Below are 8,862 nucleotides of genomic sequence, written 5' to 3'. Positions count from 1 at the left end.
ATCAGCTGCTTGTAGTCTTTGTGGCATCTGTCATGGGATTTATGTATCATATATACTTATTTGTTGTATCTCCTATCAAAACGTCACGTATGTGTCAAATATAAGTATTTGCTGCATCTATTATAAAAACGTCAGTTACGTGTCACATATACGTACTTACTGCTTCTGTTATGAAAAACGTCATTTATGTATCAAATATACGTGTTTGCTGATTCGATCATAAACTCGTCATTTATATATTATGTATACGTATTTGCGGCATCTAATATCAAAAACGTCCTTTTTGCATGAAATATCTGTATTTGTTGCATCTATTTTCAAAAATGTCATTTATGTATCAAATATCTGTATTTGCTGCATTTATTTTCGAAAACGTCATTTATGAATCAAATATATACTATTCCAAAAAAGAAACGCATAACCCAGAAATCTGTTGCGAAAATGTATTTTCAAACATGTGTAACTCGTCCACAAATAGACTTTAGTACATGATTTTTTACATCAGTTTAGAAGAAGGTATTGTCTATACATCCAAGTGGATAATTTTAGATAACGGAGACGTTGAGCGCAATGGTGACAACGTAACATGGTCTCGACGTCGGGTCTCCTGGCTCTCAGTCCAATCTCTCTCAACCTGTTCTGTACAGTTTGACCGGATATCCTCCGAAGTCCAGGCACCCTGGCTGCTGTCCTCTCACCCGTGGCAGTATGATCACGCAAATGTAGTACCCGGATGTACCGATCTTGAGCTGCAGTGGTGACTCGAGGTCTGCCTGTACGGGGACGGTCATTTGTTATACTTGTTTGGTTGTAACGCGCTGCAAGCAGTGATGTCGTGCTCAGACTAATATTCAGACGCCTGGGAACAGAAAATCGGTAATGTCCAGCGTGCATTCTTTCAATGGCGATGTTCCGTGTCGCAGCGTCAAGACGTGGCGTAGTGATTTGACCTTGAAACTCCTTCAAAACGAATGCCGATTTCCGAAAGAAATCTGGATTTCTATAGCCATACAGTGCATGCTCTTTGCTGCACTCTTTCAACTGGAAGGTGATTTCTGTTGCGTTGTGGCGATGCCTTTTTAATTCTTGTAGGAAATCTCATCCTAATCAACATTTTCGGTTAAAGCTGATTTTTCAGTTGTGCAATACGAATGCCGATTTACGAAAGTAATCTGGATTTTTATAGCCAGACAGTGCATGGCCTTTGCTGCACACCTTCAACTGGAAGGTGATATTTGCTGTGCGTTTTTAATCCTTGCAAGAAATCTCATCAAAATCAACAATTTCAGGTAAAGTCGATTTTGTACTTGTGCAATTGTGTAAAATCATGTTATCGTCACTTTTGTGACATATTTTGACGATTGTTTGAACACAACTGGTAAATAATAGATTTTTAAAAATACAAAACGCCTATGCGTTTCTTTTTGGGGATAGTATATACTGTCCAAACTGCCTTCTTGGGGATTCTGGTGTAATACCCACTGCCACTACTTACAGTACAATGGGCAAAACTGGTTATTGGATGGGTACAGTGCTGGCTGAAAATGAATTGCACTTCAATGGCAATCTCTTTTATTTACTGCATATATTATGAAAAAAACGTTATTTATGTATCAAATATCCGTATTTGCTGATTCGATTATGTACACTTTATTGATATATTATATATATTTATTTGCGGCATCTATTATCAAAAACGTCATTTATGTATCAAATATCCCTGTTTGCTGAATCTCTTATGAAAACGTCATTTTTGTGTCATATATATTTAATGACATTCAAAGAAAGTCAGGAAAGAAACGCAATGAGAAATTTTATTCATAATTGTTTTATGGTTATCATATTAATTATAGTGATACTTATATATATATTATATTCCAATTATATTTTTTTACAACAAAAACAGACGGTGATAGCTATTCATCGGGCGTTTGTGCCTATTACTCATGATCGGGTCGTTTGTTCATCCTTGTATGTTTATTCTTTGTGATGTATAATCACTTGTTCAACAATCGTCAGCATAACCGTTAACACGATAATTTAGGTATCTACTCATCATGAGAATATTCCGTTCCCTATTCAGGTACACAAAACACTTCCCCACAGTTTTGTCTGAAGACAGCTGTAATGGGAATATGGTACAGTCAGCGGTATTTCCTGGCCTTTTGGGTCTAATGCCGCTTTCAGCAGTTTTTCAGTGTTATCACATAATGTCAGCTTAATGTGGGAAGAAAACCCATAGTGACACATGTCGTGGACGTTTACCACTTCGGTGAATCTCATGAGGACGAGCAGGGGTTCTACTACTGACAGATGACGATAAATTATCGAGTTAAATATGGGATTCGAACGCAGAATATGAGATCAATACACAGCTAAAGGACGCATCTGTATGGATGACACAGCGCCAAAGCTCTCTGGCACTGGAGCAGCGGTTGTGTTTAGAAAACGGAGATATTTTGATTCGTATTTTAAATTCGTTTTAAAAATGTAGAAGAAACCGGATTGGACGTCTTAATAAATTGATTCAGTTAGGAAACGATTTTGACTGAAGGTTTCAGTAAAGGTGAGAAGCCCCTGAAAATGATATCAGATGTAAGCTGCGTTATAGAGTCAAGTATCTGTTTAGCTTCTGTCTTAATATACCTCATATCTTCAGCAATGCAGTTGTCTGTTATTAACATTTCGGATTAGTGCCTCTGGTATTGGCAGGCCATCCAGCCCTGTTTATTTCAAGCTTCCAATTCCTTGAAGAAAATTCGTTCTCCGGTCGGACAACACTAGGTTTTGCCAAGAGAAGGCCAAGGTGACTAATCAACTGGTTTGCGTGTGTTAATCAATGACTGAGCTAAAAAAAACCCTGAGAACTTGATATGGGCCATGTAACTTTTAACGCAGTGAGCTGCCTATCCTTAAGACAAGACGTAAAGTCACGCCTGAAATGATTATTTGGAAGTATATGGCATATCCCTTTTGTCCATATAGACATCGGGATTTCGGATCAAAATTGAGGCCTATGCCTCCTGCTTGTGGCAAGATTACACTGCAGTACACTGACGGTCTGTTGCCGTGTGTCATTGTACCCTAACGCAGTACTGACTGATTCCCATGTCTATATTCGATTATTTACCCTAAAATACGCTATAAAAATAGCTGCGATATTGCTTACGAAATCGTTCAACAACATTCACTTGCGGATATACATACACATGTCAACTGGTCCTTCATTCATTGATCTAGAAGGCAAGGGGTTACATCGGATGCTCATCAATCATAGTGAAGCTTTTACTCCAACTTTTAACTCTTTTAACTTTAAACTCCATACCGCGCATTTATCAACATCAAACAATTAACATTTCCCCTCGAACGATCGGCATTTATTGTGAAATCAATCGCATTAGTTTGAACTTCTGAAACCGTGGTTTGATTGATATCAAAATTAAACATTGACTTTTCCCAACAATGACCAAATTATATAAAGGCATCTGTATTACAAATATTGACAGTGAAGGTGTTTTGGTGATGAACTAAGAGATACTGTGCAAGGTGTATAATGCATAGCCCACAAGGGAGCGTCCATGGAACAGCACGTGGCGTCTCTAGCCTCATCAACACTGCTATTTCACCTGATGATTAAGTCACGATTTGCATGCTATTCCTCTCCTTCGGTCATCACGCTAACGGTAGCAGACAGACAAATGATCACACAGGAATGTCTCTGAGTTCAGTTCAATAATTGATGCAAGTAACATGAATAGCATACGGCAAGTGTGTTCACATCTCTGCATTTGCCGTGGTAATTGAGGTGCAAATAGTCAGGTACCCCATGACCCGGTCACGCGTAACGGGCCAATCGTCCATGATACTACTGGAGCTCCACAGCATGGAAATCGGTGACAACAATGTTTCGACTGCTGTAAACGTAAGAGACCATTCTTCATACATGTGTATGGTTTACAGAACATGCCGTTACGTCATTAACCGTGTGCCTTGTAGGTCAATTAACAGCAGACAGTGTATGGTCAAGTGCCAGACATATATTCTCTTTCATTTGGCTGTCTGGATTTCCTTACAGACGAATCCGCCAGGCATAATGCCTGTTTAATTTCAGAGAGACACGTTCGATGTTGAGCAGATACATGATAAATATGTTCCTGTCGTTGATGGATTATATCGGAATAGATAACAGTTCGTAGAAATGAACTCATGAAAACACTGTTAAGTACAGCCATTATTACAGTCTTCTCCCTCCACTGAACAGAATGATGTCGACAAATGCAAAATCGTGATCAGAAATCGATGGTAAGGTCCATCCTTACCAACACCCACCAACCATATATTGGTTCATGTTAAAGGGAATCCCATGTTTATAAGGCTTGTGTGAGGACCCTAGCCAACATCCCGTGGCAAGGAATATACATTTAAGATAATGCGGGAAAGCTGAGCCTCGTTTGTCATCTTCACATTTGCTGTGGAATACAGAAATCAATATTTACCTGCTCGGAGCCGGTTTAAACACCGACAAAAGCTTCCCATTCACAACGCTCTTCATGCAAATATGTTTAAGGGAATTATTCTGTTTTACGTGAATCAATAGTGTACTGAAGCATAACATACATTACATACAGACACCATTCACACTGAACCCCCACCGTGAAATAAATGCACAAGATAAAAGATATATAATTAAAGGGACATCCTGATGCACGATCAAGCGCCAATTCTAGTCCAGGGCCCCGTTCAGCGATCGTAGCGCTACGACAGTCGTAAGTCCATGTTAAAGTGTGGGAGTTACGATCACCTTAGCTCCACGATCGCTTTGAGGAACGGGACCTAGTCTGCGTGTGTTACATTATGTTTGTAATTGAAATTAACTAGCCAGTCACCTTTCAATACGTATTTTAAATATATACTCTCCCCAAAAAAGAAACGCATCATGAAAATAGCAATTTCATGTAGCAATGAATTAAAACGTGATTCATTATACAAAAGCATTTGCTCTGTTTATGAGTCCTATGGTGTTTGTATTTTGAAACATCACAACAAAACCTATCATCCGTAAAATACCCGAATTTAACAGCATGATTTTCAATTTCGGCGTGTAGTGTCACAGAATACACAATTCACATGCAATGCTCGTGAAAGTTGGGGATCAGATAGTCTCAATGATGGGTATAAAAGGTTGATCGCTTTCTGTCGATTATTCACTGTATTTGGAATATTGTTGACAAACGCAAAATGCCACGTCTAAGTGAAGCCAACCGTCATATCGCCATTGGTTTGCTTGAATCTGGCCAGTCTCAACGTGCAGTTGCCCGACGCATGAATGTTCACCAAAGCACCATTTCACGGCTCTAGGGGAGATATCGCCGGCAGAATGCGCTAGCAGATGCCCCTCGTAGTGGGCGACCTCGAGCGACCACTGCGGCGCAGGATCGCTACATCCGGGTACATCACCTGCGTCATCGAACAGCTACGGCGACCAGTACTGCTCGACAAATACCCGGATTGAGGAGGCTTTCTGCACAGACCGTTAGGAACCGCTTGAGAGAGACTGGTTTACGTGCCAGAAGACCTTATTTTGGCCCTGTGCTTCGACAACAACACCTCCTTCCAATCATTGATCGCCAGAGGGAGTTGTTTCAACAGGACAAGGCCAGGCCCCACACAGCACGTCACACTAGAGACCTCCTCCAGAACCACAACATCAATGTGCTCCCCTGGCCCTCAAGATCACCGCCGGACTTAAACCCGATCGAACATCTGTGGGATGCCCTGGACAGACGGGTGCGACGCCGTAACCCTCAGCCCCAGACACTTCAGCAACTCGCACAGGCACTACAGGCACAGTGGGCTGCCATTGGGCAACACGAGATTCTGAGACTTATTCGTTCGATGCCGAGGCGATGCCGTGCAGTTCTGGATGCCCACGGTGGTCACACGAGGTATTGACTTCAGCGCCACCACACGTCTCCATGTGACACTCAAACTGACGTTCCTCGAGTTGGTGCCAAATACGGATACGTCTGCATTCCCAGTGTGCAATTTCGCTATATTTCATTGACTCATAAAGCCTACAAGATGTTTCAAAATAAGCATGAAAATACAATTGAAATTCCTATATGCGTTTCTATTTTGGGAGAGTATATATATTTCTGTTGCGTGATGAGGATGATATAGATCCTGATGGAAACTTCAAAAAAGACATATGGTACACACAAATGGCGGCTACCAAACAAAACTCTGACACAATGACCATTTACTTGGTCACCAAGATTGATGAAAATATAACACTCACTCCAGCTGCCTCTACTCAAACCCGCTATTGCTATGGACGCGTTGAACTTTGCCGAAGCTAAGTTGTCATGTGAAGCATCATCCTCAGAGTACAAACACCTCGTGACTCAAGTGTGACTTGCATCGTACATGTAACAAGAGGTAGTGCGTATTGTCTGCATCCAGCAGCGTGGAAGGGTCAAATGCGTTCACTCGTTCACGCCGAAAACAGGGTTCGGAAAAAACGCTTCGTTCACTCGTTCACGCCGAAAACAGGGTTCGGAAAAAACGCTTCGTGACGTCAACATTGCTACCACTAAAAGTGGCGCAAAATCCATTAAAGTAATGTTTTGAAGAATACATGTATTGAGCGAGTGTATTGTTTCATTTAATATTCATATTTAGTTTTCTACTTTTATTCTTCATCTGTTATTTTATTAACGTTTTTGGCATTCCACAAGATAACGTGTAAACGGTTGGATTTTTGGCCATTTGCTTTTAAATTATTATTTTCTCAACATGTAAATATTTTCACTTTACATTTCTATACCTTATGACATCTTGAAGATATTAGATACGTCCTTCTTAATAATGATATATCTGACATTATACTAATAATTATGTATTTTACTCTCCGTTTATGTGTGTATGTCTTTTAAGAACGTATTTATAACTTTTCGGGAGATTTCATATGAGGGCACTACGGAATATTTAAAACTTGCAAAGCCACTAAAAACAACACATAATTAAACTAGACATGCATTTGCCGTTATGTATACACGACATACTAGATTACGCATCGGCTACTTACATTATGGGAGATAAAAAATGAAACACGAACGATAGGGTGTATATGTATAAGTTCTAAACTTAAAACATTTGAAATGACATATAATGGTAGTCATTTGGTAGAAGCCTGTGTCTATTTCCAAAACGGATATGTGAAATACAGTCAAAATAGGTTACAGGAGAATTTCATTATGTTTAATTTTGCAAATAAGCTGGAGTTTGAGCATAATGTTGATGTAAAAAGACACAATAAAGAAGTGCAAAGTCCTTATGGAAACTCAAATATTAAAATGTTAAAATATATGGACAACCGTACATGACTACTTTTCTCAGCTGCTCAGCTAGGTATCTTACATGCTGCATTTAATTGTCAGCTCTGGCTGCATTCTACAAATGTAACTGACAGTAACGAATAGTTCCACTATAATCCTTCCTTATATGGTGCCAACTAAAACAAAATTAACCGGTGCCTAAGAAGGATATTGCTCATCGATCAAATTATATATTTGACGTTTTTCAACCACTGCTATTTAAATGCAAGACATATGCATGTAACGTTACAGCCTGAAGCTGACGTAAACTCCCGTGAAGTTCAATTAGAATTTCGAGAGTTTAGAAGAGAATTAAAAAATTGTTTGGACGGATGCATATTTATCAATGTCAAAGGACTTTTTGCAATGATCAAACAGAATAATAGAGTCCCCATTTAACTGATTCTAACAGCGCAGTATGCATAGCTTGGATGCAGGTTTTGTAAACGCCGAGCATCTCATGAAGCCTGCTTCACCAAGAGAGCCTACCTACCTCCACAATTCCTTATTAGGAGATACTGAAAGAAACCGGAGATTGCTGGCCATTATATGATGAATTGTCATGGTAACGCGGCATATATATGTTGCTACATGATGCCAAGTGTAGAATTGTTGCAACCCAGATTGAATCTCTCCTTGTTTCCTGAAGAGCGGAGGTTTATCGTCATTGCTATCAGAGGATCCAGCTTTGGTTTTATGTACCGATGACAAGATCAAATATAGCGTTTGAGGTTGTGTATATCTTTCATAGCTACATTATATATACATCTGGGTTTTTTATATCTGTAGGTATATATGCATGTTTGATAATCTATTTACCTGTGTTTGATCCACGTTTCTAAAAGTTTCACGCAAGGTGAATATTCCTATCTATAGGACACGTAGGTATTTTCATCCATTCAGCTATAGCCAACCAAACAATAGTTTTATATATAGTTAGAATAACTGGCATATTATCAGATTGTAATGTTCAAAATTTCTTATTGGTCTGATTTGTCTAGACTAACCGGATTAGGAGGAACATGATTTGCCACATGGCAGCCTAGACGTAATTAGCAAAGACAATAATAACCAAGATCAATATCTGTGTACTGGCGTTGCATCGTTAGCATTTGTATATCTTGTGTTGTTGTCCTGTCTCCGTTAATGAGAAAATAATAAATTTGTGTATCAATATTTTGTTTTAGACCAAATGGCTATGCACGATGCATATTAACCTAATGAAAAACAAACAAAAGTTTGGACAACAAAGAGCCCTGTTTATCAACTTCTCCTGGGTTTGGTTGAACCCAGGTGTGAGGAGAGTGTTTCCTTCACGGTTCGACGATGCGTTTAAAGGGGTTGGGGGAGGGAGGCAGAAGAGAGGTGGACATGAAGAAGGTTGATGATTATACGATGCCTTATCTGGCTGTAATGCTTGAGTCAGAAGTATTCAAGACTCTCACAACACCCCCTACATTGTTGACATCCTTCTGTCTCGTCAGAC

Source organism: Haliotis rubra, unplaced genomic scaffold (genome assembly GCF_003918875.1).
Source record: "Haliotis rubra isolate DU_JTF1 unplaced genomic scaffold, ASM391887v1 Scf6, whole genome shotgun sequence".
Classification (NCBI taxonomy): domain Eukaryota; kingdom Metazoa; phylum Mollusca; class Gastropoda; order Lepetellida; family Haliotidae; genus Haliotis; species Haliotis rubra.
The sequence above is the reverse complement of the archived record's forward strand: the minus strand, read 5'-3'. Positions refer to the sequence as shown.